This window comes from Dromaius novaehollandiae, chromosome 23, assembly GCF_036370855.1.
Source record: "Dromaius novaehollandiae isolate bDroNov1 chromosome 23, bDroNov1.hap1, whole genome shotgun sequence".
In the NCBI taxonomy this organism is placed as follows: Eukaryota; Metazoa; Chordata; class Aves; order Casuariiformes; family Dromaiidae; genus Dromaius; species Dromaius novaehollandiae.
In genome coordinates, this window is record NC_088120.1 from 10,345,060 (window position 1) to 10,371,841 (window position 26,782).

General features: G+C 62.4%; 1 protein-coding gene across 1 annotated transcript in view; it reads right to left on the bottom strand.

Moving 5' to 3' along the window:
* The window catches only part of COL8A2 (collagen type VIII alpha 2 chain), a 38,874-nt gene extending 17,112 nt beyond the window's left edge, over positions 1-21,762 (bottom strand). Inside the window, exon 1 of the mRNA XM_026104638.2 lies at positions 21,261-21,762. The gene's annotated coding sequence lies outside the window, so the exon portion shown is untranslated. The remainder of the gene's footprint in view (positions 1-21,260) is intronic.
* Between the last annotated feature and the right edge of the window lie 5,020 nt (positions 21,763-26,782).

Here is a 26,782-nt window from a genome sequence, read left to right on the forward strand (position 1 = left end):
CCTATTCCCAGCATCGAGCCCACCGGCAGCGTCCCCCAAATCGCTGGGGTCCCATCCCTGTGCACGAGCACCTGTGTGGGCAGGGATGGAGCCAGACCCTCCTCCTCACTGATGGAGGCAGTGCCGGTGCTCATTATTGCTCCGTGCTCTCAGCTGCCCCCCTTTGCAAGCCCCGATTCCTCGAGTCTCTCAGAACAAGGAGCTCAGATTAGGGAATATTAAGAACAGACCCTTGCTTGTGGCATGTCCAAGAAAAACGGCGGGGACTGGCCTTGAATGCTGCCTGGTGTTACGCTTATTTGCATTGCTGCTGCTGGCTGCCGCCGTGCCGTCGGGTCACTTCTGCGGAGCAGATGATGCTGGGGGGCACGAGGGCCAGGGCCAGGCACGTCCCCAGCAGCCACCCCTGCGAGGGGAGCCCCGCCGGGCCGGTGGCTTTCAGCTCGCACAGGCTGCTGCCGGGCTGCTGAGCGCCTGCAAAGTGGTGGTGCTTGGTGAATCGGGCCGGGGACGGCAGCGCGGAGAGGCACGGGATGCTGCTGCCGGGGCAGCCGGCCGGCAAAGCACCGCGCCGCTGCTGCAAGCGGCCTTGCAGGATTTGCCCCGTCGCGCTCGGCACCATGGCGGGTTTACGGAAGCAGGACTGCGCTGGCATGGTTGATTAGCTTGGCAAGTCCCAGTGTCCTGAAATGTTGTGGTTAAGCAGCTCTGAAAATCAGTGCGCTAGGACTGCCCTGCAGCCATGCCTTAAACCGCCGTGGGCAGGCAGAGCCTGGGTGCCCGGGGCCGCCCGAGCGGGCGGCGGGGGCTGCCGGGGGTCCGCGGCATGCCCCGGAGGCTGCGGTCGGACGGGGGAGATGCTGGGCTGCAGCACCGGCTGCATCTCCGCGGGATAGAGCGAGACGGGTGACGGCCGCGCTCCCCTCCCGCTCCCCACCTCCGCGGCGGGTTCCTGTCCCCCGAGCTCCGCGGGTCCTTCCTCCTCCCCCACCTCCAGCTCCTCCGAAATACCAGACTGAGCGCAGCATTAATAGCAGGGTTGCCTGCCAGGTGCATAGTTGACCAGTCGGCTCGCACATGCCAAACCACAGGTATTTTATGAGACGTTTCCTGTTATGAAGACATTTTTGTGGGGATTCTTTTTTTCCCTTCCCCTCTTCTTCCCCCCCTTCCTCCTCCTCCTCCCTGGCGGGACGGGTGCCCCTCGCCTGCGCCCCGCCGGGGTGCTCGCTGGGTGCCCGTCCCGGGGAGCGGCACGGCGGTGCCTCCGCGGGAGCCCGGAGGGCTGAGCCGGGGCTGCCGAGCCCCAGCGTCCGGAGGGGGTCACCCTGCGGGGGGGGGGGGGGCTCCTCTCCCCTCTGCTGCCCGGGGGCTCCGGAGCGTTATCCATCTGCGGATGCTGCGGTGGAGGCCTGGGGAGCAGACAGACGAGCCCGAGCCCGGGCCCACGCTCCGGCCTTCCTGAGGCTGTGATCCAGCGCGACCTCCACCAGCCACTCCTGGTGCAGGAGGTGCAGCATCTGGCCAGACGCCCCCGGAGAATGGCAGGCTGCGGGGCCTTGGGAAGAGCTTAGGAAAGCTGGGGAGACGTTTCTCACTGAGATGTGTATCAACTCGGTCAGCCAAGACGCTGCTGGTCCAAGGAACACATAAGCTCCAGTGGGGAAGGGGACGGTGTTTACACAGGGGCTGTGGGGCAGACGCAGCTTTGCCGTCGCAGATCCTGTACAGAAACAGGATTTTCTAATGCAACGGGTATTTTACAGAGAAATCTGCTAAGCCCGAAGGGACCTGCAGGGAGCGATTCACATGTCAGGGAATTCGTGGGCAAGTGGCCACGAACCGCAGACATTTAAACTTCCAGCCTTGTGCTGGGGTCACAGGTTTAATTATAATGCGCTGTGGTCCGAGCGGCATCCCCCGGGGAAAGGGGCGGCCGGAGGGGCAGGTCTAGCTCGAGTTAGGTGGGTGCTGCTTCCCCGACCCCCCCAGCCCGCTCTCGCCCTGCCTTCTGCCTGGTCACGAAGTGCGAAGTGCAGCTCCCCGAGCCCTGGCGAAGCCCTGCGTCCCGCCGCTCGCACACAAATCTCCCGGGCAGGTGACGGTGCCGTCCCCGTCTTACGTGCGGGAAAGCCCGGCCAGCAAGAAGTGATTCAGATCAAACAGCAGCACCAAAACATGGCCAGTCCTGGAACGCCATCAAAGTCGCTGAATGAGGTTAGACAGCCGAAATTAGATCAGATTAAGGATAAATTGACTCGCCCAAGGCCACACATCGACTCAGTGGCAGCGCCAGGAATTCCTGGCTCACAGCTCGGCAATCTGTCCCTGCAAGCACGCGGCCTGCGAGTCTTCTCCTGCCAAGAGCTGGAGCCCCCTGTGCACTTGCAGCAAGAGATAGCCCCTGTCTAGCCGAGCTGGGAAGGGTGACGGGGGGGCAGGAGCTCGGGACCTGCTGAGATTTGCTCCGGCCCACACGGCAGGGCAGCAGCTGTGCGGGGATCAGAAGCAGGTGCCCGGCCCCGTGTCCTGGTGGCCTGCGCCTTGCCGCCAAGCGTGCTGAGCAGCAGTGAGTGACGCTTTGGAGGAATTTTGTTATTTATTACAGCTCCTCCATGCTGATTCCTGGCCCTCTCAAGTGTGTTGAAAAGTGCAGTTAGAATAAAACCAAACCAACAAAAAGCAGGTCCCTGCCTTTGGTATATGGTCAGCTGCAAATTAACCTCTCCAAATCCTGGATGCTGGCAGCTCCTGGATCCCGTTCCACCTGCATGGGCATCACAGGGGGATTTTGGTTTCTGCCCTTGAGCAAACCCTGTGATATTAAGGCTGCTCCAGCCCTTGCCTGCTGCACTGCTGGGCAGTGAGAGGCTTTGAAGGTGCATGATGTGGGGCAACAGGGTAGGGGCAACAGACTGCAAGCTCCTGGGAGAAGCTGGGTGACGTGCCCGGTGCTGGCAGATGGGCTGTGCACCCTCTGCCTGCAGCTCCCAGCCTCCCTTCCCTGCCCTGGCAGGGATCTACGCGGAGTCCTGCCCCACGGTGCAAACAGGGGTCCTGCAACAATCCTTCCCAGCATCAGCTCTGGCCCCACCAAAAGAGTTTGGGGGACAAAAAGGAGATTATCCAGCACTCCCTACAGAGGTCTAGGTCTCCTACTTAGCCCTCAGCCACTGAGTGGGGAGCTGAGCTGATGGCAGGGCTGGGAGCGAGCACGGGATATCTGAAACTCCCGGGCTGATTCAGGGCCGAGGTGCCAACGGTGAGAGCGTGTAAACTGCAGCCTGCTTTCCTGAGCCGAGGCCAAATCCGCAGCTCCCAGCAACGGTGGCTGAGTGCTGGTTTGAGTAAATGTACTGCTGGGCAAGACGGCTTGGCGCCTTTCCCTTCTGTTTAAGAGGTTTTTTTCCCCCCTCTTTGATACAGTATATTTTATAAATAAATATAATTGCATTCGCCTGGTCTCGTTAGGATGAGCTGTCTCTGTTTCTGGGACAGGGCTATGTTTTTGGAGCGGGTGTTAAGGATACGTACTTTAAAGCTTTATGCTTGGGACGTGCAGTCAGGATGTTCACAGCTTCCAGACTCCAAATGTAAGGGATACAATAGCAAAAGACATGGAAAGAAACCTGGACGCAGCTTGGTGGGACCGTGGCCCGCACGGGTCCTGCTTAGCTTAGAGCTAGGAATATCTGGATGGGGCTGTCTACGTTTCAGCCCCACTCAGGAAAAGAAGAAAAAGCAGCAAAGCAGGGTGCCAGTGAATTAGAAATAGCGGGAGCTTGATGTGGCACTGCCCGAGAGCCCCTGCCTGCGGGGAGCAGCTGGCTCTGCACACCGGCTCCTGGGCACCAGGCCCGGAGCTGCTTGCAAGCTCAGAGCTTGTTTGGAGAGGACTTGGCCCTAAATTGAGTGTTTCCTCTCTTCTTTGAGAGGCACCCACAGCAAGCAAAGCATTTTCAGCCACTTCCATGGCATCTAGCAATCCAGTCTCTGTCATCAGAGGTGAAAGCTGAGACAGGGGATGGAGGTGGCTGGAAATGCCCGAGCTGCTGCTGAGAGCCCTTGGCGGATTAGGGCTGCTCCCAGGGACGAGGGCTTTTGCCACCGGCACAGCCAAGACTGGACAGGGTGGAGAAACCAGGGTCTGAACATGCAAAAGGCAACTTTAATTCCTCCGTGGATTAGATTTTTAAGTAGTGAGTGGTTGCTATGTAGGATCTGTCCATGTGACTTACTCCAGGATCTTCTCCTTCCAAGACGCAAATGCATCCATCATTATCCAGTGATTTTATTATCCCCAGACCGCGTGGCTCTCCTTTCACTGCTTGGAAGGCTTTCCACGGCGGTCGTGCTTTGCGGCGCACGGCCGTCCGTGACGGCAGCTGTAACCCCTGCCTTCCCTGGCACACCAGCGGTCCGTGGGAGCAAACGCCCTGTCCATCGGCTGCCCCAAGCGCTGGTGGTGACGTGCCAGCCTTTTGGAGTGATGGGGACAGAGCCAGGGTGACCAGCTCTTTACGGCTGCCATTAACTTTGGAAACTCGCTCTGCAAGCTAATCCAGTGCAAGGAGCATTACTGAAAAGGGTTTCTCGCATCTCCAGGAGATTTGGTTCAAGTGTTTGTCAGCAGCTCTTTCTTCCTGACGCAGCACTATTCTCGCAGTTGCGGTGTCCTCTGTCTAGCTGTTTTTCCAGGCTTCGTACCACCGCTTGTTAGTGAAGCCTTCTGCTGCTCTCCTGGCTGCCCACATACGACAGCAAATTTGTGAGCTGCTGTGAAAACTTATTCTCTTGTGTAAAATGCCAAAGTACATAATCCTCGCCTCCCAGCCCTTCGACAGGGAAGCTGGCTGCCCGGGATGGGAAACTGTGTTGCGGTGTTTATCCTAACAGTCATTTTATTTTAATGTCATGGGTTGAGATCCTGTCTCTCTGGTTTTGCTGGGTCGTTTGATCTCCGTTTCCTCTCCCGTTCCAGCATTTTAACAATACCCCGTCAGGTGACTCGGCGTGAATGGGGACGGTTAGCTTCATGGCTGTCGGAAGAGGCACCCTGGCACGCTGCTGCTGCCGGCCAGCAGCTCCCCGTCCGCCGGGGCTTTCCTCCAGCCGCCCGCTCCCGTCGGCCTCCCTGCAGCCGCCGCGGCCCGGCTGAGCCGCCTCCGCGGCGTGGATCATGCGGCGGCAGCCCTCCCGCTCTTCAGATGTGCTGCCTGCGAATCTGCTCGCAGATACGTAGCTCCCCGGGGGTTCATAGATCACTTTCCAGCTACCTGGCTCACGCAAGCGTTACGGACCAAATCCTTGTCGTCCCGGCTGAGCGGCACGTGCCTGGGACTGGCCCGCGTGGCCGCGGCCGCCTTCTTCCCACGCACGCCCCTCCTCCATGTGCGCTTCTGCTGCAGAACCTCTCAGCAATAAGGCACTTTCTGACAACGTCTTTAAAGCCGAGCTTTGCCCTCGGGGTAGCTCCCGGCCGGGGTGCAGGAGGGGCTGCGGCGCTCGGGGCCGTGCGCGGCGGGAGACTGCGGCTGGGTGTTTGGCTTGGGGCGGCTGCGGGAGCCGCGGCCCCGTGGGACACACTGACCCCCGGACCGAGCAGGCCTAGTTTCCCCGTTTCCTAGGCCTGTTTCCTACCAATCCCTAGGGAAAGGCGCGAGCAGCCGGTCCCTCTTGCGGCCGCCGCGTCCCATGGCCACCTCCACCGCAGCGCCGGCCCGCTCGGGTGCCCCGCACCCCGGCACCGCTCCCCGCCTGGGCTTAGCGCGGGGAAAATATTGTTTATGCGTCTCTAATATCTGCCTTCTGTTTTGCATTTGCCGTTTCTTCAAAGATACGGTGCGGCCTCTGCCAAGATTCCTGAGGAGATATCCTTAGCAATGCAGACCATTCTCCCCACCAAATTCAAAGAAAACAAACGTCAGGCCAAGGATTGATATGAAATAGTTTAAAAATGAGAAAAAGCTGCCTTAGAGCTAGGTTTACATTAAAATAAATTTCAGCGCGGGGAGACGCGGCCGAGTTTCTCCCTCAGAAGGAAGCAAGCGGAGGGGAGGAGGCAGGAAAGGATAAAGTTACCTGCCAGCGCGGGACCGAGCGGCCCAGCCTGGCCGCAGCTCCCCGTCGGCGGGTGCACGGTGCCCGCCGGGGCTGCTCCTGCCCCGCTGCCCCCCGAAATGCCCCGGGCTGAGCTGGGGCAGGCCGCCATCTTGTCATGTGCCGCCATTTTACCGTGTGCCGCCATTTTACCGTGCGCTGCCATCTTGTCACGTGCCGCCATCTTTCCACACGCCGCCATTTCGCGTTCCCCAAGGGCAGCAGCGTCCCCCCTCTCCTCTCCTCGCCATCCCCACCCTGGGGTGCCCCCGGCACAGCAGATACTGGTGCAGGGTGGGCGGCCGCCGGGGATGCACAAGAGGGAAGGGGTGCGGGCAGTGCGTCCCGGCCGCCGCGCGGCAAATGCGACGGGGGAGCTGGGCCTCTCGCCTCGGCCTGCCCTCGCCGTGCCCTATAAGCATGACTGACAGGCCCCAGCCTTTGCTTGGGGATTTCACGGGTTTAAAGCATGTGACTTTTTTGTGTTTGGTCAATTCACCCATTAAAAAAAAAAAATGCACGGCAGGTTCGCTGGGGACGGCGGCGGCTTTGCGCGACACCCCTCCCCGCCGCAGCCCGGCCCACGCTTGGCTGCCGCCATGCTCCCGGCAGGGCTCGGCCTCGGCGCCCGCCGTTTTTGTGTTTAACGCGCTCCCCCCGCGGCGAGGAGATCCAGTGTGCGACTTTCAGACGTTATTTTGGTTGGTGTTACTTAATTTAATTTAATGTATGCGAGCTGGTGCGAGAGCCCAGCCAGCCCGAGGCGTTGGGTGGAAACTCTGACAAGACGTGAGCTGCCATAAAACCCGCCGTGGCTCGGCGCCGCGCCGCTTGGAGCGCAGATTTTCCCCAGCGCTCGGACAGAGGCGAGCGAGATGCGGATCATTTACACCTCGGGGTAATTCAGGGTTCTCTAAGCTTTTTAGCAAAGCTGGATCCGATGTCACAAAAGCCCGGAGCGAAGGATGAAGCAATTCCTCAGGTTTCATAGAGAGAACAAGTGGGAGAGCTCGGCAGGACCGCGGCTTTCCCGGAGCTCGCCGACGGCGGCCAGCTCGCTCCATGCGCTCCATGGCCGCCGGCCGACGAAAGGCAATCCCACGGGATGAGAGGCATTCCCACGGCTGACAAAGTCACGAGAGCAGGGCTAGTGACAGCCGCCACTTTGCCTCGGTTCCGCGGCAGCACCGACCGGTGGGTCCCATCTGCCAGGCTGCTGGAGGAGACATGTCCACTTGCTCCCACTTTGCCTGGGTGCCAGGGAGCTGCTCTCCAAGCCATGCATTCAATGCTGTCCTCCTCTGCTGTGTCTGCACCACCAGCCCTGCCGGCCTCATTGCTGCCAGGCCTGGGATAAGGTTAACGTGGGAGTATCGGCTCTGACGGGAGGCTCTGAAACCCAGAGCGGCTCAGGCCACGGCAGCTAAAGGCATCTCTGCAGCATGTGCATCTCCATCAGGATCAAAGTGGATTGTGCAAAACCAGGTGGATTCTTCCCGGAATTTCATTTGGAAAAAATGTGTCCCACAATGTCACAAGATATTTCACCGTCACAGAATCAGCTCTTCTGCTTTTCTGATTTGAAATTTTTTCAGGTTCCACATTTCTTTTGTCTTAGAGTAGAAAGCCTAGTAGGGAATTCTCTCACCATGGCTTTTCTGGAAATTACTCCAGAATTTGTGTTTCCTTCTGAAACCCCCTCTGGAGCAAAGCAAAACTGCAGACATTTGAAACCCTTGGAGCAACACAACTCGTGTCCCCTGCTCGGCTCCCCGATGCCTGGGGGTGTTGCAAGTTACAGCGGTCTCAGGAGGAGCATGGGGAGCCAGACGCCCAGGGCGCTGGGGGCCGGGGCCGGAGCGGAGCCAGCTCTGGGGTATTGCACCGCTCCAAGGCACCGAGCCAGGTCTTGGGTGCTAGACACCATGCAAGACACCATCCCCACCGCAAAGACGTTCCTGCAAGAGCTGCTTGGGCGAAAGCGCTAGGGCAGCATGACTCACAGCAGGGACTGGGCGGACGGCACCGAGGGGCTCACGGTGGCCCAAACGCCTGAGACGTAGCTGGGACATCAAGACCCCTCGCCGCCCAGAGCCATCAGCACTCTTGCAATGCCCTCTGCCACGTGCATCTCGGCACAAGGGAGATGTGCAGCACCAGGGCTACCTCATTAGAGGCTGCTCCTACGTTCAGCCTGGACTCTCCCTGCACCGTTCCCACATGCACCATGTATATTTGTCATAAACAAACAGCTTTAAACCTCAAGTAATGCTAATCTGTATCTATCCAAAGCCACAATCTTATTACCAGGCTCCTAATTTCCAGTGCAATTGAATATCTAGTTTAATCAGCTTTAAAGGGTTCCAGATTCCCTGAAGCCTCCCTTTCCCTCTGCCTCTCCGGACCACTGCACTGACAATGAAAATGCTGAACCCAAACCATATTAATCTCCTGGTGTTTTTCCTTCGCCTCATGAGATATCATCTAGCCGAAAGCTTCCCATCCCGGCAGGCACAGGCCGAGCGGGGCAGCACACAGTGCCCTAAAAAACAGCCTTTCACAGCTGGGCCCAGAGATGTCTGCCAGGGGCGTCTGCACAGAGGAAAATGGAAATGATTTCATGTGCCTCAAATCATCCTAGGGGAAAAATCACTTCTGGACCCAAGTCAGAGAAAGTAGCTGGTAGGATTAGATGAACATACTGTCAGAAACAAGCTGTTTTCGAGAATCACAGAGAACCTGAGCAATTTGGGAGTTCAAAGGTTTGGTAGCAACAGAGCCAGCTCTATCTCTCAGCAAGGCGGAGAGCTTTGGACTTGGGCGTCTTTATTACTGCTGACCCTTTGCCAAGCAAAATTTGAGGCCTGGAGTTCAAGCACCAGTGGAAATCAGTGAAGAATATACAGAATATTTTCTTAGTGGAACTTATTTATTTCTGTTAGAGATGCCAGCCCTTGATCAGACGTGTAACCAGCGGCATTCAGGCAGTCTCTGCTTTCCAAAGCCCCAGCCCTGCCGCTGGCTTCCCGCCGGACAGCGAGCAGCCTCCCTTCTCCTGCTTGCCACTGCTCCCGACAAAGGAGTGTGTGCCAGAAAACACCAGCTGAAGCAATTTTGGGGCAAATTTTCCATGAAAAAGGAAAAGAGTTTGCAGGGGTGACCACACACAGCCCTGTTGCTGTGCGAGGCCCGGGACAGCTCCGTCTCTTGGCCCGCTCCTGGGAGCCCTGGGGCAAGAAATCGGGGACTGTTTCGTGGGGTGGATGGGGCGACTGAGCCCCGATGCTGGCCGCTGCGGCCAGCTGGACTGGGTGCAGTGCCGAGGCGAAGCGATGCGCTTATTACAAAACCTTTTGTTTAGGCTTCGAGCTGGAAAAACATTCAGTTCCTATTTCTCATGCAGTTCTCCTCGGGGCTGTGTCATGTGGGAACCTCCCTCTGTCCACGCTCGGGACCCGTTTCAGAGAGTGAGGGCCCTGTCCTCGCCCCGGGCCACGCAGACAGTCGGTGACACCGCCGCGAACCCAACCCGGCGTCCCGGGGCAGCGTCTTGCCGCAAAGCCCGGTGAGGCGGCCGGCAGCAGGGACAGCAGAGCGAGGGCTTCAGCTGGGACCTCCTTCAGCAGCTGGACCAGGGCAGCCACTTGTTTAAGTTATAAACCAGTTCAAAAACTATACAGCAGGCTGCTTAAGCTTTTGGGGCTTAGGCGTAATGAAAGATAAACCCTACAATAATTGCTAAAGTAGGATCGCCTGTAGCTGGACAGGCATGGGAGGAGGTGGAGGGGACAAGCCAGGCTGCCCAGGGCAGGTTTGCACACTGGGGACACCATGGTCGGTGGCTCCAGCCCCTCGCTGTCCCCCTCACTTTTCTCTTCTCCCTGACCTGTGCTAGAGGTTGTGGGAGACAAGGCAATGCAAATTTTCCTCTTCCCTTCATCACTTTTAGCTCTTCCCTGCCTGCTCTCAGAGCACTCACTGCCCTGTCCACCCGGCCCTTGTGGGGCTTGGGGGATCCCAAGATGCCGAAGGGTCCACGGAGGCGCCCGGCTGGCCCGGACCCCGAGCATGGCATGGCTTTTCCGACACTGCTGTAAAGCCGACTCCTTTCAAGGCGCAGAAATCACACGGGATCTGAGAGCAGGGCACATCCTTCAACTTATGGCACGCTTCAGAGGCTCTCTGTCCTGAAAGCAAATAGGCCAGGGATCTCTATCTGTTATAAAATTATGCAACCGGCAGGAATGCTGTCCAGAAAGCCAAATTGCATAATGGTCTAACCTCCCGCGAGCCGCCAGGAAACCTGACACACACGGATCCCGTCTCAGCGCTGATGGGAACTGGCAACGGCACGAAACCAAAATATCCCTCAAACGCAGAAAAGCTGCACAGGTGCTGGGAAGGAATAACTCACGGCAAAGCAGGCACATGGCTTATTTTTATAGAGATGGCTGTCGCACAGACATCAGGAGAGGAAGAGACCAGGGTCAGGAGGAGACCAGCAGCAATCCCGAGGCCACTTCTGTCATTTGTACAGCAGAGGGACCCGAATGCTTCTCCTGATTTACACCAGTATAACTGGGAGCAGACCCAGCCTGGGAGGGAGGCGTTTGCACATTTCTGTGCTCTAGGAAACGGCAAATATTTGGAGGCACTGGCTCGAGCGTGCCGTGCTTGGGTGAGAGCGCTGGGGCTCTGCAGCAGATGTTGTGTTTGCTGGGGATTTACGAGGCCTAACATGTGATGATGAAACATGGGGGAAAAAATTAAATTGACCTAATAATCTTATTTTTCTAGAGGACAGCTATAAAAAATAATAGAAAAAAAAAACTTTCAGTATTCGACCCAAAAGCTATTGAGCAGGGAACAGACCAGGGAAAGACTCCTGCACGTGCTATCGCGTAGCCCTGCGCACCGCCTCTCGCCAACCAGGCCGGAGCCAGGGAGCGGTGGCGAAGGGGGACCGCAGTGGGCGATGCCCCGGCCCTTATATTCTTCCCACCGGGAGAAGCGTAGGAAACGTTCAGAGTTCAGCTGGGCGCGGTCGTGCCCTGGTGCGAGCCCTTCCTTCTGCTCCTCCTAAAGCCACGGAGCAGGCAGCGCTGGCTCCCGCCGCAGCGCGAGGCCTGCGGGACCCGCCACGGGGATGGGCAGCACCGATTTCGCTGCTGCAATGGAAACAATAACAGCACCTTGCCTGGAGTCGCAGGGAGGGCGCAGAGGTACGGGGGAGCCGAGGCGGCTCGGCCTCCCTCACCTGCCCCAGCCCTGCCCCGGCGGGCGGGGAGACCGCCCGGGCGCCGCGGCAAATGCCATCGCTTAGCGAGCGCCTTAACCGCGGCACTCCTACATCCGAGCCGGGCTCTGAGGGAGTCTTTCTGCACAAGCCCACAAACATTTTCCACCTCATTTACAGTAAGAGCATTAAAATGCTGTTTTCTGGAGGCACCGCACATTAAAATGTCAAACCCCGGGTGGAATGTGAGGGGGGCTGCAGGGAGGTTTGTTCTGGTCGCAGCTGGGAAGGAGGCCGGGAGGGTGGGCGAAGCCGCCCGGCCCCGGCCGCACCGCTAGCCCGCTGCCCCCGGCCCCCGCGGGAGCCGCCGGGGAGAGCGGCGAGGTCTGCGAGGCCGATGGCCTCCTCCTCAGGCCTCCGCCGGCCGCGCTGGCCCGCGGGTAGGGCCGGCAGTGCCGAGCCGGGCGTGAGCAGCCCCTGGAAGGGGTTACTGTGCCCGTGCTCTGGGCTCCCGGCGCTGGCTCCTTCCTATTATCGAGCTGCTTTTGTTGCAGTGACTTACGGCCGCCCCCTCCCCTCGTCCCCCGTCTGGGCTCCCCGTCCCTGGCGCCGGTTCACCGCGGCCCCGCTGGCAGCGAGCGCTCCCAGCCCGGGCTGGCTCTGCCTCTGCCGCCGGCGTGCGAAGGCAGCCCTGGGCTTGCCCTCCGCCTCGCCCCGGGGAGAGGATTTTGGAGGAGGTGCTGGGCTGGGACCGTCTTCCTGCCGCGGTGGCTCCTGCAACCAGAGACACGTCCCTGCTCTGCCTGGCGCAGCATGAGACGGCTGCTCCCGCGCCCGCGGCGTGCCACGATGGGGCAGGGCTCTGCCGAGACCTGGGGGCCGCAGAGCCCGCGGAGCTGCCCCGGCCCCCGGCACGGGGGGCTCAGGGGAACAAGCCACTCTGGAGCCAGCATTTCCCCCGGGAGAGGAAAAGTCATCTGGGGATGCCTGCAAGCACCATCCCTGCCGCCCCTCGCCACGGCCCGCCTGGCCGCTGCAAGGCCGGCGCGTGGCTCTGCCAGGGACTGAACCCGTGGCTTTCTGGCAAGCTGGGCTTATTCAGCGGAAAGGAACAACATTGCGCAAGGCTAATGTCCCATGCCCCGTAACGATCCCTTCCTGGGCCAGGCCAGGGCTGCGGTGAAAATAAGATGTCCTGCCAGGCAGCTCCGGGAGCATGTGGAGGCGGTTTATAAAGATATAAAGCACAATTCCTTCCTCCGAGCTCTTCTCCGGTGACCGGAGCTGCTGGGGAGCCCTTGCCCTGCCGTGAGGGACGGCAGAGCCGTGCGGCACCAGGGCCTCCGCGGGCACCCCGGCACGCACCGCACGCACCTCGCCTTGCTCTGCCCGGGGGCTGAGCGAAGCAGCCCTTCCCCAGGGCTGTGCTCCGGGAAGTCGGCACGCCGCCCCGGCCGGGATAGGAAAGCAGCCGAGGGGGCCGGGCAGCACGCGCGGGAGGCTCGGAGTCGGCGACGAGGGCAAGCCCGGCTCCCACACCCAGGGCCGGCGTCGCTTCTGCGAGCATCCTGGCCACACGAGCCTTGGCGGGGAGGCAAGGCTATTTCGGGAACTTTCAGCACCACCCGGAGAGGTGTCCGATGCTTTTATTTATAAACCCACTGGCTCCTGCCCAGCTACAACCGGCTTTCATGCAGGAAAAAGCCCAGCAGAGCCAATACAAACGGAGCCAGCAGCATCCCTGCACGGTAGGAGGTGAAGCCGAGCAGCCAAAGATGCTCCGGCAGAGCCGCCCGGCCCCGGCGCCCCGCGAGATGGACGAGCCTTGGCAGCCGGCTCGGCGGCCCCGTGTCGGGAGATGCGGCAGAGCCGCAGCCCGGAGCAAGGGTGAGAGGGCCGGGCAGGGCCGGCGTCGGACCGGGAAGCCAGCTGGACCCGGACACGGCCCGGCGCTCCCAGCGCTCGCTCCGGGGCCGGGGTCAGACCCTCGCGCCCAAAGCCCGGGAGGGGCCACGGGCAAAAACGTGACCCCCACCAGCTCCCGCGGAGCTGCGGCACCCGGGGAGGCCCCTGCCTCGTGGCGGGACCCCGGCGCCCCGGGACCCGGCCCCCGCAGCGCGGGAACAATCGGGTTATTGTTCGCGTGCCGCCTGGGACACGAGTGTGCCGGGGAATTAAACAAGCCCTGCGCTTTCCGCCTGTCACACTCGCTTTCCCAGCCCAGACTAATCCCGTAAGATGCCCTGTCAGCACAGACGTGGCCCTGCTGCCGCGGGAGCAGGCGAGGAGGGGAGCCGGCCCGCGGCCCCGGCCCCTGCTCCCCCGGGGGGCAATTAAAGCGGTAGTCTGGGGGCAAAGGCGCTGCAATAACGCGGCGCGAGCAGCTACGGTTAGGGCCCGAGGTGAGCGCAGACAAAGGCTCAGTGAGCTCCAGCTCCAGCCGGCTTCGAGGATTCGGTTAATGGGGTCCATTTGCTGGGTAGTTCTTGGAATAACAAATTGTATCATCCAAAAAAGCAAAACCACAAAAGGGGATCGGCTTGCAGCCTGGCTCACAAAAGCCCCTTGTCTGGAGGCCCCCAGCACCCCCCAATCTCCCGGAGTAAATTCAATTTAACCAAAATAAACAGCACACGGCCCCACGCTCTCTCCAGCAAATACCGGAGCAGCGAGGGCTTAACCTGATGCCTTGGGCTGATACCCGCGACCCTCGTCCTCGTCCTCGTCCTCGTCCTGCCCGTGGCGGGTCGCTGTGTGCTGAGCGCAGCCCCAGCACCGCGGGCTGGTCCCTCGCGCGGCCGCGGGCACCGGCTGCATCCCGGCTGCGGGCATCGCTCCGGCACGCGCGTGTCCCTGACACAAGCGCACACGCTGGTTGCAGTTTAGATGTAAATCGCCAAGTTATAAGTGTATTTCAGAAAACCCTGTTTTCCTCCTGGCCTGCCGCTGTGGAAAACCCAGCAGGGTCACTGCTACCCCTCAGACAGCTCCTGGCTAAAGGAAGCTTTTGCAACCCTCGGCTTTTCTGCAACGAAGCATGGAGGCTCTGGGCTTGCCCTAACGGGGTGACACAGCCCCGGGACAACAAACGCAGCGGTGTCGCGGTGCTGCAGCCCGGGATACCACCCTTGTGTTATTTCACATCCCATCTCACGCTCCCGGCAGACCAGCAGCCACCTTGCAAGAAGGAGAGAAGAGCAGCCCAGGCCGCGGTGGCGGCTGTGCCGGCCCGACGGGGTTGCGCAGGAGCAGGGACGGGTGAGACGCTGACATCCCGGCGTCGAGATGAAAGACGAGGCGTGACACCTGCTAAACCCTCTAATCCTCCCCTTATTCATCACAAGCGGCTCTTTAAAACAGGCTCGAGCGCGTAAGCCAGGTGAAAGGGGGAGATTTATGAGCCGGCGAGCCTCCCTGGGAAAGCCTGGTGAGTGAACGGGGAGTAATCCCAGCCTGGCAGCGCGGCTAGCCAGACGGGACCGATGGGCTTTTCCCACTTTCTAACTCCTGCGGGCCAAATCCTGCAGCCTTTACCTGCAGCCAGGCTCCTGCAAGGAGCCCCGTGGGGCCAGCAGAGCTGGCAGGGCCCAGGGAGCCGCTTGCGGCAGGAGCGCAATGCGAGGACGGGGCAAATCCGCAGGGAGATTTTGCAGCCGCTGGACACAGCCAGAGCCAGTTCCTATGGAAATAGCCCCTGCCAAGCGGCTCGTGCCTCCCTCCCATCTCCTGCTCTCCCCCAGCCCGTTTGCAGGATGGATTTACAAGGTTGGGGTCTCTCAGTTTCCCGTTACGTGGTGCATGGAAGAGCTGGAGGCAGCGCCCAGGACAGCAGTGGATATTCCTTAAATATCAACACTTCAAAACCAAATTTGCATCTTGCAGACCCTGTGGAACAGAATTGCAACCCTGATACCGAGAACAGCAGCAACTTCCCCTTGCAGGAATGGGGCTTTACATCCGCCGTTTGTTTCCAGCTTGGAGCCGATCGTGTTCCCTCCTGCCACTTTAGCCCCAAATGCTGCAGGAGCTTCCACTTGGGCCGAACACGTGGATTGCTCCCTGCTTTGCCTGCTCGATGCTTCTGCTGCGGATCCGGCCCGGGAGAGCAGGCCGAGCCTGTGCCAACGGCCCCACCGTGGCCGCGGTGGCAGGAAGGAGCCCGGCCTCTGGAGACCTCCCCTCTGCCACGAACCCACCAGGCGCGGAGGGGAGATGAGCGGAGATCGCCCTGTCCCACAGTGCCGGCCTTCATGCGCGGCGCTCGCCGGGCACCTGGCACCGAGCGCTGCCCCACTGACCCCCCCGCCCCGAAGCACACTCGAGCCTTTGAGACGCGTCACCTGAGCCAGCCTGCTTCAGTTGCAAGGCAGGCTCCATCTCTGCATCAGGTGCTGCCGGCCAGGAGCCCCAGCCAGACCCGCTCCCTACGTCCCTCCCCACTCGGGCGCTGCGGCGGGCGCTGGCCGTGGCGAGTTTGGGGAGCCCGGTGCCAAAGCGGGGCTGGGGTCGGGCTCGGCCGGGTCCCAGGACGGGCTGTAACGGCCAGGCAAAACAGCAAAATCAGAAAGGCCAGGGGAAAAAAAAAAATCCATGCTTTTAAGAGTCTGCAGCCCTTTGTGTGCTCCTTGCAGCCTCGCTTTTTGGGGAAAGCCTGGCTGACGGCACGCAGGATGGTTGCGCCGGCATCCCCCTCCTTCCCAGCTGCTTTTCTCGGAGTGATCTGAGGTCACTGGCCCTCGCGTCGGGCCGGGCGCAGCTCACTGCGCGTGGGCTGCGCGGCAGCCCCTGCCCCGCCGTCGGGTTTCATATATTGCGGATAATTCGCTGTCTACCCAGCCGCGTTCTTGGTGCATTCCTGCAATAAGCACCGCGGATTTGCTGTGCTTTATGAAAAACGCAAAGAATGTTTTAAATGAAATTAATTCTTATGAACCCGACATTTCATAAAAGCTCTGCCTGGGTATGGTTTGGCATGGGCCTGCTCTTATACGCTGTATCGGACTTCCCCTGGGGAAAGGAAAATACCGGGCTCAGTATAAAATAATTACAAACTCATTGTATAGCTCTGCTTTTAACTACTCGGAGGATCTCTGGGGTCTCATCCTAGCGCTTAGTTTATGTTCAGCAATAACATTGCACATGGTCTTTAAAACACAACTACGAGGGAACAGCTAATGGAAAAAAGCACTCGCGGAAGCGCCAAGCGACGTTTCGATGCGCGCGCAGAGCACCGGTGCGGCCGGGGCACCCGGGCGCCGAGGCTGACGTCTCGCCCGGGGCTCTGCCACGTGAGCGGCCGTCCGTGTCCCTGCCAGCCGGCTCCCCGCGGCGTTTGGCACCGACACGGGCAGGTTGCAGCGCTGACTTTCCCGGGAATCCGGTGGGAAGGAATGAGCAGAGATTAGGGGACCAGGCACTGAAATCGTGGTGCTAAATGCTGCCCCCCCCCCCCACCTCTGCAAGAGAAACAAGACAAAAAAGACCCAACGGCTCCCTTCTCACGTGGACAGGGGAACCGATGCAGAACTGCCCGACTCTTCCTTTCATCTTTGCTTTAAAAAGCAGCTAAATGAAAACCACAGGAGCGCCCAAGCCCCGCAGCGACGTTCCAGCCTTCCCCGCGCCGCTGGATGCTCGATATCTCGGCACGCGCTCGTGGCCGGAGCGGCACCCAGCAGCCCTGACCTTGTTATTTATGTAACGCGCTGGAGGATTTTTGCCTGTTCATGAGCTGTCCGCGAGCCGGCAGCCAAGGCTCTCCGAACGCGGTGCGGGGAGCTGCTTCGGCACGCCGGCACCGGCGGGGCTCCCACCGTGCCGCGGCACCCGGCCCGGCCTGGCAGCGCTGCACGCCGTGGTCTCGAGGCCCCGGCTGCTCCGGAGAGGAGCGTTAGGGTTTCCAGCCCTCCTGGCCGCAGAGGCGGGTTATCGGTGCGACCCGCTTGGGGCCCGAAGGCTCTGGAATTAAAGGCAGAGACAAAAGTATCGCTGCTGTAATCCAAACCCGGCATCCCTGGGGATCTGACTGGCAACTTTCGAGTGCCAGAGCCTGGCAATATCAGGGAATACGAAGCAGGAGCAATAAAAGCCTTGTTTCTCCTTGCTGGCTGGGCGGCTTACATAACTCTAGGAGAGCTGAAAATACCTTTCTAAAGTCACTGGCAATGCATGTTTACGGCTGAAAATATGCTTATCTGGCAAAAGCCCACATATTTAATCCCCCGAGCAGCAGCAGCTCCGCCGAGGTCCCCGGAGCAGGGCGCGGAGGAGACGGGAGCACCTTGCACAGGCGCTCCGGCCCTGGAAACGCCGCGGGAGATTTAGCTCCGAGCTGCTGGCGTCAAGCTGCTTAAAAGTTTGCAGGATGCAAAAGCGAAGAGTGGCAAATGTTGATTTTCAATCTACTGTGACTGCAAAGGGACGTTCGCAGCTCCCCCCCCCACGCCAAGCGCTGCCTGCGGCATCGTCAGCCGCAACCCGGCTGCGTCGTCCTGACATTAAACTCTCTCTGCAGCGATGCCTCTCTCCTCCGTCTCGTTTGCACAGCCCGAACACCCGGACGCACGCACTGGATTCACGCTCTCTCACCCCGAGGAGCCGAGTCTGGAGCGGAGCCAAACTCTCAAAAGGAAAAATGCAGTCAGGGCTTCCAAGCGCTGTGGTGAAGCCACATGATTTTGATGGGAAGCCATAAATCACTCCCAGGCGCTCTCAGCCTCCGGTAACTCCTTAAAACAAACCTGGGCTGAGTTGCAGAGCTTGTAATGAAATCAGAAAGCAGGTGAATTGGCCGCAGGCTCCGAGCGCATCAGTGCGAGCGTTTCGCGCGGAGTCGGCTCGCGCTCGCTCCGGCCGGCCCCGACCCTCGGCTGCCGCTTTGCCTCGACGGGCAGCCGAGCAGCTTGGCCCCCCGCGTGCGGCGCTGCCCCCGCGCCCGCCCCGTGCCCCCCGCGCCGGCGGGCCGCGAGACGCGAGCGTGGCGGCTCCGCGAGGTGGTCCGGCCGCGGGGGCTTGGGTTTCGGCGGCAGACAAAGGGGAGGCTCTTGTTCGACTAATGTGCCTCGAAAGAAAAGCCGTGTCCTTGTTTGCTCCCGCTGCTGCTTTGTCTGCGGATAAAGGCAGGGGATAGATCTCCTCTCGATACCGGCAATATCATCTCGTTCATCGGGACGGGGCTCTTTATAAGACCCTGCTTTAGAATTTAGATCCCTGGGAACTTGGGAGGCGGCGGCGAAATAAAACCCTGGAGGAACAAAGCGGCAGGTCTGAGCAGCGGCCGGAGCGACCTCTCCGCCGGGAGGGACGAGCGCCGCGAGCTCCCCGGCACCGGGGCTGCCGGGCCGCCCGGACCTCGGGTGCCTTTGCAGAGCTCTGTCGGCTCTTGGAAATTCCCACGGCCAAATCCTGCGCTGGGGAAGGCAGGGCGCACCGGGGGCCTCCCTGGCCTGCGACTGCTGGGCTTTAACGCAAGAATGAGGCCCCATTTCATAGTTCTTTGGTGCATAATATCCGAGTTTGGGGAGACTTCATCTCCGCCTCTCTGTCCCCCCCGCTCCCGGCACAGGGCAGCAGGTGGAAATCCGGGCGATTTGCCTCCTCCCTGGTAGCCCCTTGTCCCCAGCTGGCCGGGACAGAGGGGCTGGCAGGGTCCCCGCGGACAAACCTCTCCCGGTGGGAGAGCGGGCAGGGCCGGCCCCGGCGGGGGCTGCTGCGGAGCAGCCGGGGGTTTGGCTGCCCGGGATCTGCGGCTTTGCTCCGTGCACGCGGACGACCCCGGGGCCGGGGCCGCAGGTACCGTCTGCGTTGGCAGCGTGAGGACAGGCAGGACGGCCCCACGCAGCCTCCATCGCCTGCCCTTCTCCCTCCGCCCGGGCGCCTCCGGGGCGAACGCGGGGAGCAGCCGGGGGACGCGGTGCCGGGCGCTTGCGGGTCCCTTCCAGGAGGGAGAAATTTGGGGAAGACGAATGAAATCCGGCGCCTTTCTGTGCCTCCCCCCGCCGCACCGCGGGGCTCTGCTGCCGCAGGCGTTTCCTAAGCTCGGGGTGGAAACGCGGCCGCGTCCCGAGCCGCGGCGAGCCGAGACCCGGGCGCCTGGCAGAGGGGGAGCGCGGGAGGCAGTGGCCCTCTCGCCCTCGTGCCCGGGGTTAACGCGTTTCGCAGGCCGTGCTCCCGACGCAGCAAACGCGACGTCCCCTTGTCGCGGGCGCGAGCGGGGATGCGGCGGGGGGGGTGATGCGCGGGGTCCCGGGACCTGCCTTCATCACGCGCAGCGCAGCCCCCAGAAACAAGACGGAGCACCAAAACCGAGCATTTTGCTCTCGGCATTCGTAGGGAAAACCTGTGCACGCGTAGGAAGCCAGCGAGCGTGCGGACGTGTCCGCACAGCCCCGTCCCGGGGACGGAGCGGCTCCGAGAGCGGCTCCCTGCCCGTCTGCCCTCCTCTCACGGCCCCGCTGCCCGGCCCGGGCGGCACGTCGCGGGGGGACGCAGAGCCCGTCCCGAAATAGCACTTTTCTCACCGCCGCGAGCGGCCCGGCAGGGGAAGGGATTTCTCAACGCTTAAATCAACACAGCTGGGGCGAGCGGGCAGCCGGCAGCGGCTCCCGAAAGCCGGGGGGCTCGGCCGCCCCGTGCCCTGCGTCCCCGCCGCCCAGGCACCAAACGCGGCCGGACGACTCCTCCCGGAAGCATCACCCCGGTTTTACAGCAGTTTTGGTTTTGCTTCTTCTTCTGCCCCCCCGGCAAGAGGATGAGGAGGAAAAACCTGGTCTGCAGCCTGGCTGCGTCTCTAGCTGCGATGTCTCCCCTGGCATCTTTGCCTTAGCCCCGCGCAGGCGTCTGCTTTCGCAGCCCCAGCAGCGCAAGGGAAATAAAGCGGCGGCTGACGGGGCCAAAATCTGCCGAGCCAACCCGCGGTTCGTTGCAGCCCGGGACACTCGCCTTCCCACCCGGTTTTTGGGAAAAGCGGCGGGGCTGGGAGCTGCCTGGCAGCCCCGGGGCCCACGGGCACAGCCGTGCTGCCCACGCCCCATCCCGGCTCCGCGGGCTCCTGCCGCTGGAAAGATCGGCTTTGTTTCCCAGTGTCCCTCGCAGACAGATCAAAACTGCATTTTTACAGAAGCAATAAAAATCCCAGGAATTCGCCGGCCTTATGATTTATTAAACATGTTCCTTATAGCAAAGCTGCCCGTAGATGAGAAATATCTCCGGGAGGTTATTGCCTAGCCCGGGGCTAGCGTCCGGGGGGCTCTGCCGTGGCTCTCGGGGATCGCTCAGAGCCGAGGACCTTGGTGGATCAGGAGCCAATTAACAGCAAGGCTCTTAAAAAAACAAATAAAATCAGCACCTTGTATTTCCCAAGGTGTCTGTGGACCGAGCCGAGGCGACCGGCCCCAACCCCGGCCGGCCCCGGTGCGCGGCTCCGCGCGGATGCTCCCTCCGGTGCGCCGGGGTCCGGCCGCAGCGGGCTCAGCGCTCCCACGAGCTTTCCCCAAAACGGTTTTGTTCTCACAAGCTTATTTTGCAATAGCAGCGAGAAAGGTTCAAACGCGCGAATGAGCCAACGGCCGCGTCCGGTTTGGTTCTTATTAAGAGAGTCGGAGCATCACAAACCCTTTGGATCCGATTCATTAGAGGAGGCACGCAATTAAAGTGGGTCAGGGGAAAAAGAAGGGATGACAAAAGGGAAAAAGAAATAAAGAGAGGCACGCAGACGAAAATCTCGCCTGGAAAGAGAAGTTTGGACGAGTCTTTGCAATATTGCCTTTGCACAGGGAAAAGCCATCGGAATTACAGGGTCTTGTGACCGAGAAATTAAAGAGATTTTCTCCCGTCTGAGTTTAATGCAACATGTGAGAGGCGGCCAGGTGAACGGTGGAGAGAAGGAGCTGGGGAACAGCTCAAGAAAGAGGAATGAAGCCCTTACCTTGGCCGAGAGCCTCCTCAGGCTTGCATGGGGCAGCGGGGCGAGGAGCGCGGCGGAGGCGGTGAGCGAGGAGCGGGGCGGCTGGCGGCGGCTGGCGACGGCGGCTGCTCCACGGCAGCGGCAGCGGCAGCGGCAGCGGCAGCGTCTCGGCGGCGGCAGCGCGACGTCCACCTTGGCGGGAGGCGGGAGGGAGCCGGCGAGAGGCGGAGGGAGGAAGAGGGAGCGGGGCTGTGCGGGCAGCGCGGGGCGAGCGCGAGGGAGGAGGAAGGCTCTCGCGACTCCGACGGGCGAGCGCGGCGCAGGGCTGGGCCGGCTGCTGCAATTTCTTCCTTTTCTTTCTCTCTCTCTCTCTTTTTTTTTCCCTTTTTTTTTTTTTTTTTTTTTTGAGCGGGTTCCAGCCCCGGATTGTTTCTCCGTTTCGCAGGCGCAGGAGGGAGACTGTGCACAAAATAAATAAATAAGTGCGGCCCCCGGCACGCCGTCCCGGGCCGCCCCTCGCCGGGCCGCGGGGCCAGCGCCAGCCCTCGCGGGGAGCCCGTTCCCGGGGCACCGGCCCGGAGCGGAGCGGGGGGCTCTGCACCGGGAACGCGGGCACGGGGGTGGCGAAAGCCCCCCGTCCCCACGGAGCGCCCGGCACCCGGCCACCCGGGCTGGGGGAGCGGGGAGGTGTTCGCCCTACGCTGCTGCGGGGGGAGCGGTGCCCCCCGTCGCCACCCGAACAGCCGGCGGCTGCGGCCGCGGAGCAGCTGCGGCCCGGGAGGGGAGCGTGACCCGGCGCAGCCCGGCGCGCAGCGGGCAGATTAGGGTAGCCGGGGCAACGGGCCCGGAGAAAGCCCGCCCGGACCGAGGCCGTCCGGGGTGCACAAGGGTGTTTGTTTTCCGCACTAAGCGCCCGGGCGAGGGGCAGCGTCAGACGGCTAATCCCTCCTCAATGCCTTCCCGGGGAGCCGGCGCGGGCTGGGCCCTGCTCCCAGGAATGCTGATGTGCCTCTGCCCCGGCGCGGGCGGCCGGCGCGGCGGTGCCCGCAGCAGGGACCTCGGGCACGGGGATGCCGGTGCGGAGACGATGAGTGCCAGGCGCCAGGATGCCAGGCACGGGGATGCCAGGTGCAGGGACGCCAGGCGCAGGGGTGCTGGGCGCAGGGGTGCCGGGAGCAGGGATGCCGGGTGCAGGGATGCTGGGTACAGGGATACCAGGCACAGGGATGCCGGGTGCAGGGATGCTGGGTACAGGGATACCAGGCGCAGGGATGCTGGGTGTGGGGACGCTGGGTGCCAGGATGCTGGGTGTGGGGATGCCGGGCATGGGGATGCTGCGAGTGGGGATGCCGGGGGCAGGGATGCCAGGTGCCCTAGCTGGGGGCCGCAGCGGTGCGGGGGCCAGGGCTGGAGGAGGCCAGGCCTCCGGGGGGGTCTGCGGGGGCAGGTGCCCTGCAGAGACCCAGGGGAGGGTCAGCCCGTCCGCCGACGGGGCATCTCCGAGGGGCTGCCAGCGAGTGCCTTGGCGTTGCACGAGCCGGAGCCACAGCGCTGGCGGAGCAAGGCAGGCTGGAGTAAATGCAGAGATAATTGTCTTAAACGGGGTGTTTGAGTGCAGGGACTGGGGAAGCACAGAGCGGCCTCTGCCATTTGCAGGCAGGAGGGATGCTCGGCCCCACTGCCCCTTCCCTGGCCCTCTCGCCCCATCCCCAGGGTGCTGCCGGCTGCACCGTGCTGCCGGGATCCTGCACCCCAGCACCCAGGGATACCTGCTCCGGGCGCAGCCTCCCCGGGGAGCCGGCCGTGCCAGGCTGCTCCCGCGGCGCCCGGCAAGGAGCAGGGAGCACTGGCCACCACCGCTGCGGGAGCGTGCCCTCCGAAACGCACATCCCGGCCCTGCCCGCAGCTCCGCAAAGGAGAAGTGAGAGGGAAGGAGGAGAAATTACTCGATCTAGGGCTGAAGAAAGCCTTAACTTAATTTTGTGGGTCATGGATGTAATCAAATCAGCCCCGTGCATTGGAACATCGCTTCCGCCTTTCTCTAGGACGGGTAATTGTGCTCTGAAACCAAGCTCTCCGGCGCCCGGGAGGCAAAACCGGGGTGGGTGCAGGAGGGGGCTGCGGGGCAGGGTGCCGACAAGGCGGTAGGCGCTGGGTGCCGGGTCCCAGCGAGCGCACGGGGAGGCGGTAACCGGGACCCGGCCATGCCGGCCCCGAGCACAGGGATGCGCTGAACGTGGCTGCTTGGTTTGCATGCAAAATTTCCAAATTTGCATTTGGAAAACGCTGCGCGCTGGGAGAGCAGGGCCCGAGCTGGGCTCGGCCACGGGCGCGGGTGCCGGCGCGGGGCAAGCCGTGCTCCGTGTGCAGCGTGGTGCCAGATCCCAGCCTTCGGGAACATTCAGTGATGGATTAAATGCAATCTGACTACCGCTGTGGGAGGTTGGAGAGAATTACTTCATACAAATGCACTTCGGAAAGTATTTAGAGTCGAATTTTCAAAAGCCCCTGAACGATTTAAGAGCCAAAATCCCATTTTCCAAAGTCACTCAAACGAGCAAGGAGAGACCGGCAAAGCAAACACGGCTGCCGGCAGCGGCCCGGGCGAGGGCTGGTCCCGGGGGATGCTGCGGGCGCAGTGACCGCGCTGCGCCGCACCGTGCTGGGGCCGGGATGCGGCTCCCGCCCTCATCCCGCCGTCGCGGCCCCGCTGGGAGCATCTCCAGCTCCTGACGAACCGCGGCGGCGGCCGGGACCCTCGGAGGCAGCAACCGCGGAGGCACGACCCCCCCAACGAGCAAATCCCCCAGCAATTAGCGCTGCGAGCCCGGGCCGGGCCGGGGGAGGCTCCGCATTCCTGGGCGGCCGTAAAGCTCTTTACTGGGATTGTTTCTTGGCGTAAGCCCGGCCCGGGGTGCACATGGCCGCGGCGCCGGCTCCCGGCTCCTTTGGTGCACGTCATTAAAAAAACACTCGCGGCACGTTGCCTTTGCTGGAGCTGAAAAGACGCTGGTTTATGCGCTTCCCCCGACAGAAAGCATGGAGCGTCTGAGACAGAATTCTTGCTCCAGGATCCTTTACAATTCCTGGAGGACATTTTTGGAAAGGGAAGGGTTGTATTTATTTTGGCAGCTCGCTCCCCTCCTATATACATACGCATGGAAAAACTGCACTCACCTAACGTTTCCAGGGCTCCCTGCCGCGCGGAGCCGGCCCAGGTGGGAGCCGGCCGCCCCGGAGCTCCTGCGCCCGGAGGCGAGCGCAGCCGAGGGGCACCGGGCTGAGTCGCTGGCAGCGAGCAACCCGGGGTGCCGCGGGCGGCCGGGGACACCCGTGCATGGCGGCCAGGTGTCCCCAACGGTGTACCACGTGTCCCCGACGGTGCACCATGGTGCATCCGTGCTGCGCCCTGTCCTACGTGGGCACCCAGCGCTGTGCACCTTGCAGTGTGCATCCGGGGTGTGCACCACGGGGAGTGCACCCAGCGCTGTGCACCCAGAAACGCACGACCAGCACCGTGCACCCAGCGCTGTGCACCCAGAGATGCACAGCCAGCGCCGTGCACCCAGCACTGTGCACCCAGTGCTGCGCCCGTGCTCCATGCGGAGGTGGCAGGGTGGCAGCGAGGGGCCAAGTGACCCACGTAGCCATTAAACGCAGCAAATTCGAAGCAGGCACACACAAATCCTGCCGCAGGATATTGCTCGAAATAGCTTAGCGCGGTTCCAAGGATGAGATGTTCATCCAAGCAGCAGCAGCATCTGCTCCTCACCGGCGAGGGGCTGCGCTGAGAGCGCCCGGTCCTCACCCACCGCGGCGGGAGCCGGTCCCCAGCACGGCGAGGAGCAACCGAGGGGGACGCCCGCATCCGAACACAGACACCTCTCCAGGGCCGACGGCTCCCGAAAGCGGCGCTTGGGAGGGCGGCAGGGCCCCATGGCCGGGCCGCCGCTGCTGCCGGGGCTTCCCGCGAGCGAGCACCAGCGCGGGGAGCGGGGCGCTGCTCCCGGGGCTCTGCTGTGCTGCTGAAACGTTTATGCAGTAAACTAGCTGTAAAAGAGAAAAAAAAGAATTAACGTTTTATTATCCTCTGAACAGCTGCTGCTTTGCTTTGTGGGGGTCGCTCTCCAAGGAGGTCCGAGGAGGGAGGCACCGGCGGAGCCGGCAGCGGGTCACCCTCGGGATGCGGTGCCGGAGCCCTTTCCAACGGGTGCTGGGGCCCATTGCCGTTGCGTTCCCAGGAGAGGAGGCCCGGGAAAGCCGCAGGCTCCGGCTCCCGGCGGAAGAGGGGCCGCGGCCGTGCCAGGTGTCCCCGTGGCCGGGTCCAGCCTGCACCACGCCGGGCGCCAGCGCCAGGATCGGAGCCGGTGGAGAGGAGCCCGGCACGCGGTGCTGCCCGCCTGGCCGGGAACGTGCTCGGCCGCTGCAGCCCTCTCCGAAATGCTGCCGGCTCGGGGGATGCTCGGCTTCCCGCACCAGTGATGCAGGGCAGCGGGGGCGACTTCCCGCCGCCGCCGTGCCGGGAATGCCGGTTGCTAGGAGGCCCCGGGCAGAGGAATGTGCCGGGATGGGAAATCCCGGCGGGGCGAGCGGCGCGGCCGGCCGGCGCCCGGACAATGGCCGCATTGATTCCCCGGCCGCGTCGTGCCTCCTGCAACGGCCGGCCGGGCCCTGCGCCGTGCCGGCACAGCGGGGCATCCCGGGGCGCTGAGCCCCGACGGCAGCGCGGTGCAAAGGGAGCCGCGTGGGGCAGCCGCAGGTGCCGCTGGCGGGTGCACAGCTGGGGCCGACGGGGCTCCCAGGTGCGGGGCCGGCTGCACCCGCACCCTACATAAGGGGCTGAAAGCCCAGCCCTGCTTTTGGTGTGTGGGTGCTGCTGCTGCTGCTGCGGGGTTGGCCTAGTGCATGCCCAGCCTTGCTGCCGTCTCCTTGCAGGTAGGGGTGCTGCTGCTGCCGCCGGGGTCTGCTCTGGATCTCCTGGGGCTGCTCAGGGGCTGCTTCACCCCTCCCTGCACAGGGCTTTCACGGGGCAGGTTTGCTCCCAGCGCTGGGCTGCAGCGGCAGCTTGTTCCCGGCTCCCTGAGCGGGCAGGGCCAGCGCTGGCAATGCTGTGGGCCCTGGGGCCAGGCGCAGCCGCAGCCCTGGGCATGCCTGGGTGCTGCAGCACTCGCCCTGTCTCTGCTGTGCTCTCAGGCACGGGGGCTGCTGCATTTACTGCCCTCTCTTGCACCCCCTTTCCCCCCTGCCAGGGCCGGCAGCTGGACGCGAGCTCTGCAGAGACGCGCAGGGAGGGATGTTCAGCTCGTGCAGGCTGATTGCTGCCCTGAGCAAGGCTGCGGGGGGCCCTTGCTCGGTGCCGGCCCTGGCAGGAGGCGCAGGGCTGAGCTGAGGCCGCCCTCCCTTCGGCAGGACGCCGGGGCATCGCCGGGCAGGTGCTGCGGCCGCTGCCGGCAGAGCCGCGAGGGCCCACGTCGCCCCGGGGCGAGCGGCCACGGCACCGCTGGTGTCAGCGGAAGGGCTGCGTGTTGCTGCCCGCGCTGCTG